General features: G+C 29.7%; 2 pseudogenes; both read left to right on the plus strand.

Moving 5' to 3' along the window:
• The first annotated feature begins 5,604 nt into the window (after positions 1-5,604).
• LOC149893848 (uncharacterized) lies at positions 5,605-7,490 on the plus strand (annotated as a pseudogene).
• A 2,499-nt stretch (positions 7,491-9,989) lies between these two features.
• LOC149893849 (uncharacterized) lies at positions 9,990-10,803 on the plus strand (annotated as a pseudogene).
• The last annotated feature ends 4,880 nt before the right edge of the window (positions 10,804-15,683 follow it).

The raw sequence follows: 15,683 nt of genomic DNA on the forward strand, positions 1-15,683 counted from the left end.
AAATAAAAATGTAAAATGTATAAATAATTCAAAAATTATTTATGAAATGAAATATTAAATAATTTAAAAAGAAAAAAAAACGATTTTCTTTTAAAACTTGAAACGTTGAAAAAAATGGAAAGATTTTTATTTTTATGTGGAGTTTTTGTTGCGAATATTTGTTTATTAAAACTTAAGGAAGTTTTGAAAATACTGCAAAAAATCACGGAAAGATAATAAATTGATAATTATTTAATGTAATAATAATGGAAATGTAAAATCATTTGGTTGTTTTTTTGTTGTTGTCAATGGTAACAGTTATGAAAAAAATATTCGAGTTTTTAAAATGAGATTCGATAAATTTTTAGAACGGAAAGTTTTTTTTGATGTTGTTAAAATAAAAAAATAAAAAATTGGAACTCGGAAAATCGAAAAACAAAATTCTTGCGAATTTTTTTAAAGCTTCGAACGGTGGACATTTTTTTTTTTTTATCGAAGGAGGCAGGCGGTTTAAAAAATTTTTTTTGTAAATATAGTAGTATAATTTTATTAAAGATATTAGGTTTGTGTTTTATTTCGAAAAACTTTCGGTTGTTTTTAAATCTAGTTTTTTTCCACCCCAATCAATTATGTTGGCTGATTTCATTTTTCATGTAACTGGGATCAATTTACACTTGCCGTTTCCATAGCAATTAAAATGACCTTGAGAAAAAAACTTTGAATAAAACTTTTTGTTAAGATAGCTGTCAAAGAGGCGTGGACACAATCTAATTTTTCGGATGTTGAGAATGATGTTGAATAAGGATGATTTGTAAGAAGTCACGGTAGTCAGAGGTAACCATATCCCGCCTTGGCTGTCTCTTCCAAAAATTACGTCTTCTAAAACTATAATCTTTTTTTTTTTTTTTTTTTTATTGTTTTAAGTGTCTCATTAATTTTGTTTAATATTATTATTGACTAACTGGGTAAAACACCCAGTGTTCGACGATTTTTTTGACCTAGTCCCATACACAATGTATTCTCTCACTCGTTTTTTAATAAATTATCGATCTCGAAGTTTGATCGTATAGAGAGAAGATTACTCTTTAAGATGCCGTTAAAACGAATGACCTCGATAATAAATAAGGGAACTACACACACACACACACACACACACACACACACACACACACACACACACACACACACACACACACACACACACACACACACACACAAACACACACACACACACACACACACACACATAGTTTCACCAGCTCCAACTAGGAAATGTCCGGGTCTTGATTGGAACCTAACAAGACCCAACCCGAACGGGTATTGGACACCGATAAAAGCTAAAAAGAATTTTATCGGACTCCGATTACCCGAACGGATATTAACCGATAACGCCAATAAATCGGGTAGTTGAAATTTTCCATGCTTGACTCAATCTTTCAGGTGTTTTAAGTAATCGGTACCCAAAAGTTACTGATATTATCGGTACCCGAACCCGATTACCCGTTAAAATGATAATTCCCGAACGGTTCTGTCGTGTATTCCGAGAAAAAGGTCCATTTTGTTCAAAAGTAAGTGATATTTCTAAAAAAAATACCGAAAATAGAATTTAACCATAAAATCGCAATAATCACATTTTCACTCGGCCTTTTGGCAGTTAAACAAAATTGAATTTATTTCCTCATGCAATCCACGTCATCCGTTTGGAAAAAATACTCTTGTCATTTATTTGAAATGCTCGACTCCGATTGGTTGTTACAAAAAATCCAAGGTAGGCCAAAAACCGCAAAAGCGATCGTAAAGCATCATTGTGTGTTTTCAGAATTGTTTCCTTTTCCGTTTCTTGAAATGATGTTAGAAAAGTTTTAATTTTAAAGTTTTGAAACTAAAATCGGTTAGGCACGTCCGATTTTAAGAAAAAAACATTTTAAAAATGTTAACCAGCCAGTCAAGTGTTCTGCCATCACAAAGTCTAGGCGATGTTGATATTGAAAACAAAGAAGGATGTGAACGTGAAAAAGAAAATCCAACACCATCCTCAGATCCAGATGACCAGCCTCCCCATGAAAGCGAAGCCGATAAAACAGGTGATGCATTTTTAAATATAATTAGTTTAGTTTCTTTGCTCAGTGCCAGTAAATTTTTTCACAGGGGATAGTAACTTCCTTCAGGCATTGCATAAAGTTGCAAAGAATCTAGAGACAATTGGAAGCATTCAAAGCTTTGTTGAAAATTAATTTTAATGCTATGGTTAATTACTTTTCCAAATTTGTCATTTTAGATGGCCGCTCAAAACTGAAGCGTTCCCGTACTCAAGGAAGTGAGGAAGACAGAAACGCTCCCTAACTTGGCAGTATTTCTGGGAACCAACTGAATCTGAAAAGGGAGCTCATCAATTGTTCATGATTCTAATAATTAATCAAAGTGGGAGGGATGAGTTGAGAATAATTCCAAAAATGAAAATAGATGTAATTATAAGGAAAAATACTCAGTAGAGATTTTTTTAAGTTTTAAAAAAAATTTCCGCCCTTAAAGTCTTTTTGCGCATGAAACTCTAACTTTTTAAGCTCTCTTTTATATTTTTCAGAACAAAACACGGAAAATTTTTGAAAGCCAAGTTCAAAGAAGCTATGTTCAGTCTCCAGAAGTTGGCCAAGGATCCTAAAGAATCTGTCAAAGTGTTCTTGTCAAGTTTGTTTGGCAAAAGTGGGGAAGAAGACTCCAAGGTTGAACCATTCCTCGTCGATGGTAGCCTTCGGCATTAAAAACTTAGATGCTTCTCTTTGAGCTTCATCCATCCAAAGAAGCAGAAGAAGAGCGCGACTTGAATGAAAAGAGAGCTTTTTGTCTATGAAAATGATGTTAAGGCAGTTTCTGCATGGATGGGAATACCGATTCAGTTCTGGGTGACAAAACGGAACGTAAATCCAATTCTCTCCAAGGCTGTCTTCGCTATCCAGAGCATTCCTGCAAGATCTGCCTCCTTAGAGCGGTTGTTCAGGGCTTCCAGCCAGACAGTCACGAAGGGAAGAAATTGCATGGATCCTCTAAAGGCTGAAAAACTACTCTTCATCAAGAGCAACTTCTCTAAGTTTGAGAGAAAAAAGTTGCTCAAGTTCTGCTCTGAAAAAAACAGCTCTTTATTAATTTCAAATGAGGAGCCAGATGATGACATCGAGGAAGCCCTGTTGCTGCATTTAACGTTATGGATATATATGTCACTGAAGAAGACAAAGAACTTGCTGAAAATGATTTTTTAAAACTAGGTTCAGATTTTTTTGAATTTATTTCTGTTAAGAAACTCATGAAAACAGTCTTCAAATCAGTACATCTCCAAACTTTAATTCTTTATTTTGTAATCAGTGTTAGGTAAAAATTCTAAGGTGAAAATGCTATACTTATTCTATGAGGATAAAGCAACTCATGTGTTTAGAAAGTTAAATTTTCGTATCAAAACTACATTTATTTTCACATTATTTAACCTCTTTCATTTACTCATGCTGTTTAATTAATTGTGAACTTTAATTAAACACTCATGTTGTTTATTTAACTCTCAGCTTAAATAAGTTTTGTATCGTACCTTTTTTAAATTAGTGGCTTTTAGCGATTTTCGGTTCTATACCCAAAAGGTTTCGGGACCCCAAAATGTTTTTGAAATTTCCTGTATAGCGGCCGAACGGGACCCGATGACATTCCCTAGTCTTGTTCTAACGCTTGTCTGTAAAAAATCAGGAATTTGAACATGCTCGTGAACGTTTCAATTTCCAAAAAAAAACAAAGAATCATTGTTGACTCTTCTGAAAAAAACTTGTTTCAGCTGCTGCGCTTTAAGTTTTTTTTAGCATCATGATCTGTTTTCAACACCTCATTTAAACCAATAATCCCTCTCATCAAGATTATGTCCTCCTCCTCCTCATCCTCATGCTCCCACCATGCCAAAAATATAGTCCGAATATTACGTTTATTTAAATCTTATAGACGCTAGATCCACAATATTCCAATGAGTGAGTTTGCATGACGAGCTCCACTTTCAATCGCCCGAAGGTTTTTTAAGCTACGATTATGATGCACACAAATTGCTACTGATTTTGCTCTTTTTTGATATTCAAAACCAAACTACTGTTGCCTTTTTGGTTTTTGATTAAACATAGCTTCGCTTAACGTGCTTACCATTGTCATTGGCATTGACACTATAAAAATCACGAACAAAAAAAATACAACTTTGGTGAGAAAGTAAATAATCGCAAAATAAGACTTAGAAAAATGAAGAATCAAAAAACAACAATCCGATTAAAAGTCATCTTTAAACTAATTATTAATGTAACTTGTGTTTTGTATAACAATTTGTTAGTGATCTGTTTTATAATGAAAATTCCACTTTTTTTTTGTATATATTAGTGTATTTTATTATAAATGTGAATTCGTTAAAACTCAAATTGTCATTTTTTTTTGACGTTTTTACAAACCCTTACAAACCCTAACGTATTTTATTTTAAGTTTTTTTAAACCCTTAAATTCCCAAATCAGCGCAAGATGCTTAAAAAAAGTCCCTTGGCGTAAAAAAAATTTGTCAAAGCACTTTAAAAAAAATAGACAAAATATTAACGAAATGGTGCACAGATTCTGCAGGAATTCCCTAGGGCGATTGTAAAGTGTTTATGAAGCGAAGAGTTTTTGATTTAGATTTACGAAAATCACATCCAAACTGCATGTGGATTATCCTCCGTGATGATGTACAAAAATTCCTTTTAAAAGAGATTTTTTTCTGCAAACAAACTTTGTAAGTTCACTTGAAGCAGTCTTCGTCCATGTAAGAAGTGTAATTTTACTTTTACTGTGTACAACATAAAAAGAGTTTTTTTAAATACTAAACTTTACCCGGTTGATAAAATAATATAATATAGTATAATATAATGAAATGTAATATATAATGATATAATATAATATGTTATAATGGACTATATAATAATATAATATAGTATATTATAATACAATTTAATATAAAATTGTATAATAAAATATAATATAATGTAATTTAATAGAGTAATAAGTTTATAATAAAGTTATAAATTTGTTTTTATATAACGTACAAATGATATAATATGTTAATTTATAATATATAATACGCAATAATGTAATATGATATAAAATATAATAATCATATATAATACAATTTCATACCCAGTAAACACCGTACGATGGCCCTTTATTGGGCCAACAATTTTTTTTGAACATATATAATGGGCCATTGTATGCCATCATTTTGCCACATTTGCCGTTGCTTTGCGTTTGTCGGCTTCCATTAGCAGCTGAAATAGAAGCCTCAATACCGGCCGACTAATTTGGGAATTTATTGGGCCAAGATTGGCTAATAATTATAAACCAATAAATGCGAAAAAGTTAGATTTTTTAATATGGCGCACATTTTCACAGTCATCTTGGACTAGTTTTATTGAAAATAAGTTATTATTATTATTATAGAACGGTATTTAGTTTAAAAGTCATATTCAATTTCAAAGCATACGTATCTGAATTGTACACATATTTTTTCTTTATAGTTTTATTTTATTAACATTTAAGCTTTCATAAAGTTTATATAACTTATATAATAAGGGATTTCAACAAATCATGGATACTGAGCCATCTTATTGGTCAAAGAGAAGAAAAGTAATTAAATCTGTCAACAAAATTATGTCCTATGTCGATACAGAATTTTCTTACTCTAACAATAATACAGCTTTAAAAAAAGATAGTGTTATATCTCATGCCTGCTATTCTTTTAATGACATAGTGGGGCAAAAACGTTTATTAGATCGCTTTTCTCCAATGCTTGATAACTCCAAATTTAATAACGATTCTGAGTTAAATATACCCGATTTAGTTTCAATAGATGGAGAAAAGTTGAATGAAGATAGTAATTATGATGAATTTGTAACAAATAATTCGGAAATGTTTATGAAACAGGATACAATTGAATCCATTGATGTAGAGTCATTGTCGGGTGATGAAAGTGATATCAGTGAGGAAATTGAACCTGATATTGAAAACAAAGAAAAAGAGCTATCATTTGATTTGGGAATGTGGGCAGCATCATTTTATATTACTATGGTTGCAGTATCTTCACTTTTGGATATACTAAGAGTGTTGCACCCATCACTTCCAAAAGATCTGCAAACATTACTAAAAACACCTAGAACAAGCACTGTCAAAACAATTGAAGGGGGCTCCTATTTTCACTTTGGTATTGTTAAATAATTGCAACACATAAATCTTTTGCCACATTTTTTTACAAGCTCTGAAACTCTATCAATTTCTCTACAAATTAATATTGATGGATTACCCTTACAGAAGTCAAGTACTCAGCAATTTTGGCCAATTCTAGGAAGAGTGTCGACTCCATTTTCAAGTAATCCTTTTTTGATTGGCTTGTTTTGCAATCAAAGTAAACCAGTTAACTTGAATGAATATTTAAAAGATTTCATTGAAGAAATGTTAGAATTGGAAAAAGGTCCTGTTAAAATTGATGTAGATGGTAAAAAATACTCTGTTGACATTGGTATATCCTGCTTTGTATGTGATACTCCTGCAAGGGCATATATAAAACAAAGTAAAGGGCATACTGGATATTACAGTTGTGATAAGTGTATCCAAAAAGGGGAATGGCACAGTAAGGTTACATTTCTTAAAACTGATGCTCCACTTAGAACTGACCATTCTTTTAATGATATGATAGATGCTAATCATCACATTGGAGATACTCCACTTAAAAAATTGTCTATTGGAATAGTAACTCAGTTTCCACTTGATTTTATGCACTTAGTGTGCCTGAAAAGGATTTTGATGTTTTTAATAAAAAGCCCTGTTAGCGATGGAATAAGATTAGGAATGGCATCTATTAATGGCATTTCAGAGAGATTAGTAGAATTTAAAAGTTTTATTCCTTGTGAGTTTTCTAGACAATGTCGGCCTTTAAGTGACATAGAGCGTTGGAAAGCAGTGGAATTCAGTCAATTTTTATTATACAGTGGTATTGTTGCACTAAAAGGAAATCTTTCGAAATCTGTATATAACAATTTTCTTTTGTTTTTTGTTGGCATACACTGTTTAGCCAGTTCAGATCTTAATCAAAGTCATGCTGATTATGCAGAATCTAGCTTAAAAGCCTTTGTAAAAAATGCCATTAAAATATATGGCAGAGGTTTCATTAGCTACAATGTACACAGCTAATATACATTGCAAGTGATCTGTTTATAACTACTCTGCATTTCTGTTTGAAAATTTTCTAGGGCATTTAAAGCGTTTAATACGTAAACCTCATTTACCACTTCAACAGATTATCCGGCGTATATCTGAAAGAAATGGATCAATTATAAGAAACTCTTGTAAATGTATGAAGGAAGGCATTCCCAGGAAGCTGCATTACATTATAAAATATATTTTATAATGTAATAAAATATAATGTGATGTAAGATAATATAATGTAATTTAACCTAGTATATCATATAATAATATAACATTATATGATACAATATGATAAAATATACATCAATATAAAGCAACACAATGAGTTCAATAAAATATTTTAAATTTAACAAATTCATCATTTAAATTTTTTCTTAAAACAATGAATCCTTAAAAGTGAATTTTTGTAGAGACACTTTAAAACCACTTTTTCTATTCAAACTCATTGGACAGTTGCCTTTATAACCTTTTTCACTGAATTTATAATGTCAATTAGATGCAAAGAGTTTAAAAGAAGATTATAAATGCGTCCATTAAAAATTTAAGTTTTAAGTTTTAATGCATGCATTTATAACCGTTTAAAACCAAAAATTGAATTATCGCCCTATCTCAGTTCTTTCAACCTTCTAAAAATTTTAGAAAGAATTATATACAATAGAACATACAATTATCTTAATCTAAATAAACTTCTATATAAAAATCAGTTCGGTTTTAAAAAAAGTTGTTCAACTGAACAAGCCATTACACAGTTCATTCGTAAAATCTCCAACTCATTTGGTAGATCACAATATACACTAGGTATTTTCATTGACCTATCAAAAGCATTTGACACGGTCGATCACAAAATTCTACTTAAAAAACTCAAATTTTACGGAATTAATGGCAAACTAATAAAACGGTATAAAAGTTACTTGACAAATAGAAAACAATTTGTTTCCTATGGTGATTATTTTCAAAATAAAAAATTAGTTGACATAAAATGTGGTCCACTTTTGTTTCTAGTCTATATAAATGATTTAAATAAAGCTTCTAACCTTATGAGTATCATGTTTTCTACGATACTAATTTATTTCTGTCAAACAGTGACATTTATGAGCTTTTTTCAAATATGAGTAAAGAACTCAATCACATCTCCAACTGGTTTAAGTGCAATAAGTTAACTTTAAACATTGACATAACAAAATGGATCCTTTTCCACTCTCTCGCAAAAAAGCGTTTTTTACCAAGTAATTTACCTAAACTTTTTATTGATAAAATTGAAATAAAAAAGGAGTCGGTCACAAAATTTTTAGGCATTAACATTGATGAAAATACTACATGGAAGTATCATATCGACTTTATTTCTACTAAATTTGCAAAAAGTTGGAATTCTATATAAAGTCAGATACTATCTAAGTAAACAAAACTTAAGCTCTACTACTCATTTATTCATAGCTATTTAAATTATGCAAATATTGTTTGGGGAAGTACCTCTAAAAGTAAGTTGCGAAAAAAATTACCATCGTCAGAAACGCGCAATGCGTATAATATGTTTTGAAAATGGTTTCTCTCATTCAAATATTTTATTTAAAAGCGTTAAAGAACTTAATGTCTATAACATCTTATGTTTTATGTTTCGTTGTAAAAGTGAACAACCATTGTCGATTTTTAAAGATCTTTTTACCCATAAAACTATAGCCAAATATCCTTCACGAAATAATAATATATTACTTGAACCCTTTAGTCAAACAAAGTTTAATCAATTTTGCATAAACTATCGAGCACCATATTTGTGGAACAAAATTGTTGTTTCGAATTTTGATTTGTCAATTTCATTTTCAGTTTTTAAAACTATATTAAAAAACTATATTCTTTCTACTGGCAATATATATAAATATTTTTGAAATGAAAAATTATTTCACTCTGGATAATTTGTAAAATTATTTTCAGTTTTTGTTAATTCTACATTGTTACTAGTTATTAAATCAATTGTATTTTCATTTTATTATATATACACGTTTGATATATTTTGTATGGTTCTGACGACAAGATCTTTTGGATCTTCTTTAAGATACCAAGTTTATGTATTGTTATATTGTTGTATTACGATTAAAAATTGTAAACTAAAAAGAAAAAAAAAAAAAAAAAAATCATTTCGTCGAATCGGAGGCCTTTAAGGATTTCGTTTAGTCGCTCCGTCGTATGCATCTGTCATTCCGAATGCTAAAGCCTTATCAGGATCTCTGCTCGACAAACAATACACAAAATGTTCTACTTCTGTAAATGAAATTTTGAATTCTGAAACAAACTTAACACTGATGTCTGACGGCTGGACTATCATAAGAGGCGATCACATAGTGAATTTTTGTATTAAATCGCCCGATCAGAAGCCTTTTTTTTACACTTCAATAAATACATTCGGAATCATTCAAAATTCATCTGCAGTTGCCGCAGCAATCTTACAAGTTATTGAGAAGATTGGCTCACAAAAGTTTACCAGTTTCATAAACGACAACGCTCCTGTTATGAAATCAGCGTGGAGGATCATCGAGGAGAAATATCCACACATCTCGGCTAGCGGATGCGGAGCTCATGGAGTCAACTTGCTTGTGAAGGACATAGTTTCTACAACTGAGGCCACACAAACAGTGAAAGATGCAGAGAAAATTATCAAATATGGGAAAAATCATCACATCGTGAAAGCAAAGTTTGATGAAAGACGAATTGCAGCAAATATTTCTCTTTCATTGTCCATGCCTGTATCTACACGATGGTTTAGTTATTATGAATCAATGAGCAGTCTCCAGCTATCAAAATACGTTCTTATTAAGTTGGTAGACATAGAAAGTACATTACTGAAGGAAATTCAACCAAAGAATACATCTGCTGATGTTATGGCGTTGATAAAATCTAACCCATTTTGGGAACGTCTCTTCAAGCTTGTCAAAAGAATTGAATTTCCTTCCAACGTGATCGGAACGCTAGAAAGTGATGAAGCTCCATTGTCTCTCGTGTATGATTACTTTGGTCAAATGTACAATTCATATATGGACGATAAAGACATACAACAAAAAGTGCAGTCTCGCCTCGATTTTCTCTTTACACCAGGTTTTGGAATTGCTTTCATATTAACGCCCAAAAATGCCGCAGAAGTTTATATTTGAATGAAGATAAAGCCGATTTTATCACAGCTACAGTTGAATTCGCCAAAAAGATCAAACCTGAAATTGCTGACACTGCTGAGGATGAATTGATTGCTTTTATAGGAGAAATGGCTGCGCTGCCTGAGAGAAGAAAGAAAACAATATTCAAGATGAACGCGCGAAACTATTGGAACATTATCGGTCGCGATAAATAATCTGCTCTTTACGAAATTGCTAAGCCTATTAACGAAATGATCTGCTCATCGGCTACAACAGAAAGAGCTTGGTCGACCTTTCGATTTATTCACTCGCGAAAAAGAAATCGCCTACGAATGAGAGAGTTGAAAAGCTGGTATTCTTGTTTACCAATAGCGTGCTGATGGACACAAATGACAAGACTGATTACATTCTTGAAGTAGGTGCAATTCTCAATGAAATTGAATGTCAAGAAATCACCGAATAGGCGCCAGCATTATATTTTTTTTATTACTGTAAGAATCTTTGAAAACTCCTATTGTTACTAATCACTGAATTTAGAATAAAGTTAAAATATTAAAACTTTTTTTGCTGATTTCAAAAAATCGTCTGTAAAGCAGAAAAATTTTGTCGGCGCAGACGTCAGCGCAGACAAATTACACTGGCTGCGCATATCTGCGAAGATCTGCGCAGACAGTCCGAATTCTAGTTTCAAAAAGAGATAAAGAAAGTTTGGAATTAGAAAAATTAGTTAATACATTTATTGACGAATTTTTATTGAAGGGTATAAATTTTGTTGGATTGGTTAACAGAAAATGTAAAGAGTGGAAAATCTGTAATTTGCTAAAAGAGCTTTTGTTACAAGAAGGGAGTAAGTACGATGAATTTACCAGGAATATAGCAACTGGCGTTAAGGATGAATTTCTTATCCGTTTTTATAAAGCCAAGTATGAACAGGATTATCTAAAATATCAGGAAATATTATCTTTAATGAAGAGTTTAACCATAGAAGAGAAGGGTAGACTTGATTTTGCTTTAGAAGAGGAATCAGAAGTAGTTCAATGAGCTTTTACCAAAAAATGGAGAGAAAATACGGGTCAAGAGGTAGAGCTTGAATGGCTTCAAAAGTTGTTTAACAGACAGGAAGAAATTGGAGAACCTTAAATTTCTTAGCGAAGACAAGTCATTATCGGAGCTTTAATAGATTCAAAATATTCAGAGGAGATTACTAGTAGGCTGTGACAATTCCCGTTTTCAGGGAAACGAAAGCGGGAATTTCCGGGAACGGGATTCATTTCCCGGTCTTGGAAAAAAACGGAAACGGGAATTCCCGTTCCCGTATTTTAAAAAGCAGGAACAGGAAAATCCCGTTCCTGTTCCCGTTTTTCACCTGGAACGTCTCATATTTCCTGTATTATTTTTCCTGCTTTTTTTTTCTTTTTTTTTCCTGGTTTGATGTTTATTTTTATTATTTGTTTTTTTTTTTGTGGTTTATTTTGGTTTAGGTGTTTGTTTTTTTTTGGATTCTTTTTTATTTTTTTTTTTTATTTTTTATTTTATAAATTTATTAACTTAACAACACAGAAGATTTTTACAACATAGAAGACACACAGGGGAGCTTTAATAAAAGCTATGTACCTAAAAAAAAATAAAATAAAAAAAGGTTAATTCTAACTAATAACTTATATTAAAAGGAAAATAAGGTAATTAACAAGAAAGATATCAAAGATACGAAGAAAGTTAGTAAAGAAAAGACGCAAGTTAGCAAAGAAAAGAAGAAATTAGCAAAGAAATAAAGAAATTAGTAAAGAAAAGACGAAAGTTAGTAAAGAAAAGACGAAAGATAGAAAAGAAAAGAAGAAGTTACTAAAAAAAAGAAGAAAGTTAGTAAAGAAAAGACGAAAGTTAGTAAAGAAAAGAAGAAGTTAGTAAAGAAAAGACGAAAGTTAGTAAAGAAAAGAAGTTAGTAAAGAAAAGAAGAAATTAGCAAAGAAAAGAAGAAATTAGTAAAGGAAAGACGAAATTTAGTAAAGAAAAGACGAAAGTTAGTAAAGAAAAGAAAAAGATAGTAAAGAAAAGAAGAAAGTTAGTAAAGAAAAGACGAAAGTTAGTAAAGAAAAGAAGAAAGTTAGTAAAGAAAAGAAAAAAGTTACTAAAGAAAAGAAGAAAGTTAGTAAAGAAAAGAAGAAAATTAGTAAAGAAAAGAAGAAGTTAGTAAAGAAAAGAAAATAGTTAATAAAAGAAAAGAAGAAAATTAGTAAAGAAAAGAAGAAGTAAGTAAAGAAAAGAAAATAGTTAATAAAGAAAAGAAGAAAGATAGTAAAGAAAAGACAAAAGTTAGTAAAGAAAAGACGAAAGTTAGTAAAAAAAAGAAGAAGTTAGTAAAGAAAAGAAGAAAGTTAGTAAAGAAAAGAAAAAGTTAGTAAAGGAAAGAAGAAAGTTAGTAAAGAAAAGACGAAAGTTAGTAAAGAAAAGAAGATGTTAGTAAAGAAAAGACGAAAGTTAGTAAAGAAAAGAAGAAGTTAGTAAAGAAAAGAAGAAGTTAGTAAAGAAAAGACGAAAGTTAGTAAAGAAAAGAAAAGTTAGTAAAGAAAAGACGAAAGTTAGTAAAGAAAAGAAGAAGTTAGTAAAGAAAAGAAAAAAAGTTAATAAAGAAAAGAAGAAAGTTAGTAAAGAAAAGACGAAATTTAGTAAAGAAAAGAAGAAGTTAGTAAAGAAAAGAAGAAAGTTAGTAAAGAAAAGACGAAAGTTAGTAAAGAAAAGAAGAAGTTAGTAAAGAAAAGAAAAAAGTTAATAAAGAAAAGAATAAAGTTAGTATAGAAAAGACGAAAGTTAGTAAAGAAAAGAAGAAGTTAGTAAAAAAAAGACGAAATTTAGTAAAGAAAAGAAGAAGTTAGTAAAGAAAAGACGAAAGTTAGTAAAGAAAAGAAGAAGTTAGTAAAGAAAAGAAAAAAGTTAATAAAGAAAAGAAGAAAGTTAGTAAAGAAAAGACGAAATTTAGTAAAGAAAAGAAGAAGTTAGTAAAGAAAAGAAGAAAGTTAGTAAAGAAAAGACGAAAGTTAGTAAAGAAAAGAAGAAGTTAGTAAAAAAAAGAAAAAAGTTAATAAAGAAAAGAATAAAGTTAGTATAGAAAAGACGAAAGTTAGTAAAGAAAAGAAGAAGTTAGTAAAGAAAAGACGAAATTTAGTAAAGAAAAGACGAAAGTTAGTAAAGAAAAGAAGAAAGTTAGTAAAGAAAAGACGAAAGTTAGTAAAGAAAAGAAGAAGTTAGTAAAGGAAAGAAGAAAGTTAGTAAAGAAAAGACGAAAGTTAGTAAAGAAAAGAAAAAAGTTAATAAAGAAAAGAAGAAAGTTAGTAAAGAAAAGACGAAAGTTAGTAAAGAAAAGAAGAAATTAGTAAAGAAAAGAAGAAAGTTAGTAAAGAAAAAAAGAAGTTAGTAAAGAAAAGACGAAAGTTAGTAAAGAAAAGAAGAAGTTAGTAAAGAAAAGACGAAAGTAAGTAAAGAAAAGAAGTAGTTAGTAAAGAAAAGAAAAAAGTGAATAAAGAAAAGAAGAAAGTTAGTATAGAAAAGACGAAAGTTAGTAAAGAAAAGAAGAAGTTAGTAAAGAAAAGACGAAATTTAGTAAAGAAAAGACGAAAGTTAGTAAAGAAAAGAAGAAAGTTAGTAAAGAAAAGACGAAAGTTAGTAAAGAAAAGAAGAAGTTAGTAAAGGAAAGAAGAAAGTTAGTAAAGAAAAGACGAAAGTTAGTAAAGAAAAGAAAAAAGTTAATAAAGAAAAGAAGAAAGTTAGTAAAGAAAAGACGAAAGTTAGTAAAGAAAAGAAGAAATTAGTAAAGAAAAGAAGAAAGTTAGTAAAGAAAAAAAGAAGTTAGTAAAGAAAAGACGAAAGTTAGTAAAGAAAAGAAGAAGTTAGTAAAGAAAAGACGAAAGTAAGTAAAGAAAAGAAGTAGTTAGTAAAGAAAAGAAAAAAGTGAATAAAGAAAAGAAGAAAGTTAGTATAGAAAAGACGAAAGTTAGTAAAGAAAAGAAGAAGTTAGTAAAGAAAAGACGAAAGTTAGTAAAGAAAAGAAGAAGTTAGTAAAGAAAAGAAAAAAGTTAATAAAGAAAAGAATAAAGTTAGTATAGAAAAGACGAAAGTTAGTAAAGAAAAGAAGAAGTTAGTAAAGGAAAGACGAAATTTAGTAAAGAAAAGAAGAAGTTAGTAAAGAAAAGACGAAAGTTAGTAAAGAAAAGAAGAAGTTAGTAAAGAAAAGAAAAAAGTTAATAAAGAAAACAAGAAAGTTAGTAAAGAAAAGACGAAATTTAGTAAAGAAAAGAAGAAGTTAGTAAAGAAAAGAAGAAAGTTAGTAAAGAAAAGACGAAAGTTAGTAAAGAAAAGAAGAAGCTAGTAAAGAAAAGAAAAAAGTTAATAAAGAAAAGAATAAAGTTAGTATAGAAAAGACGAAAGTTAGTAAAGAAAAGAAGAAGTTAGTAAAGAAAAGACGAAATTTAGTAAAGAAAAGACGAAAGTTAGTAAAGAAAAGAAGAAAGTTAGTAAAGAAAAGACGAAAGTTAGTAAAGAAAAGAATAAGTTAGTAAAGAAAAGACGAAAGTTAGTAAAGAAAAGACGAAAGTTAGTAAAGAAAAGAAAAAAGTTAATAAAGAAAAGAAAAAAGTTAGTAAAGAAAAGACGAAAGTTAGTAAAGAAAAGAAGAAATTAGTAAAGAAAAGAAGAAAGTTAGTAAAGAAAAGAAAAAGTTAGTAAAGGAAAGAAGAAAGTTAGTAAAGAAAAGACGAAAGTTAGTAAAGAAAAGAAGATGTTAGTAAAGAAAAGACGAAAGTTAGTAAAGAAAAGAAGAAGTTAGTAAAGAAAAGAAGAAGTTAGTAAAGAAAAGACGAAAGTTAGTAAAGAAAAGAAAAGTTAGTAAAGAAAAGACGAAAGTTAGTAAAGAAAAGAAGAAGTTAGTAAAGAAAAGAAAAAAAGTTAATAAAGAAAAGAAGAAAGTTAGTAAAGAAAAGACGAAATTTAGTAAAGAAAAGAAGAAGTTAGTAAAGAAAAGAAGAAAGTTAGTAAAGAAAAGACGAAAGTTAGTAAAGAAAAGAAGAAGTTAGTAAAGAAAAGAAAAAAGTTAATAAAGAAAAGAATAAAGTTAGTATAGAAAAGACGAAAGTTAGTAAAGAAAAGAAGAAGTTAGTAAAAAAAAGACGAAATTTAGTAAAGAAAAGAAGAAGTTAGTAAAGAAAAGACGAAAGTTAGTAAAGAAAAGAAGAAGTTAGTAAAGAAAAGAAAAAAGTTAATAAAGAAAAGAATAAAGTTAGTATAGAAAAGACGAAAGTTAGTAAAGAAAAGAAGAAGTTAGTAAAGGAAAGACGAAATTTAGTAAAGAAA

Source organism: Hydra viridissima, unplaced genomic scaffold (genome assembly GCF_058129835.1).
Source record: "Hydra viridissima isolate aposymbiotic clone 2 unplaced genomic scaffold, HvirCarnegie_v1 scaffold_1, whole genome shotgun sequence".
In the NCBI taxonomy this organism is placed as follows: Eukaryota; Metazoa; Cnidaria; class Hydrozoa; order Anthoathecata; family Hydridae; genus Hydra; species Hydra viridissima.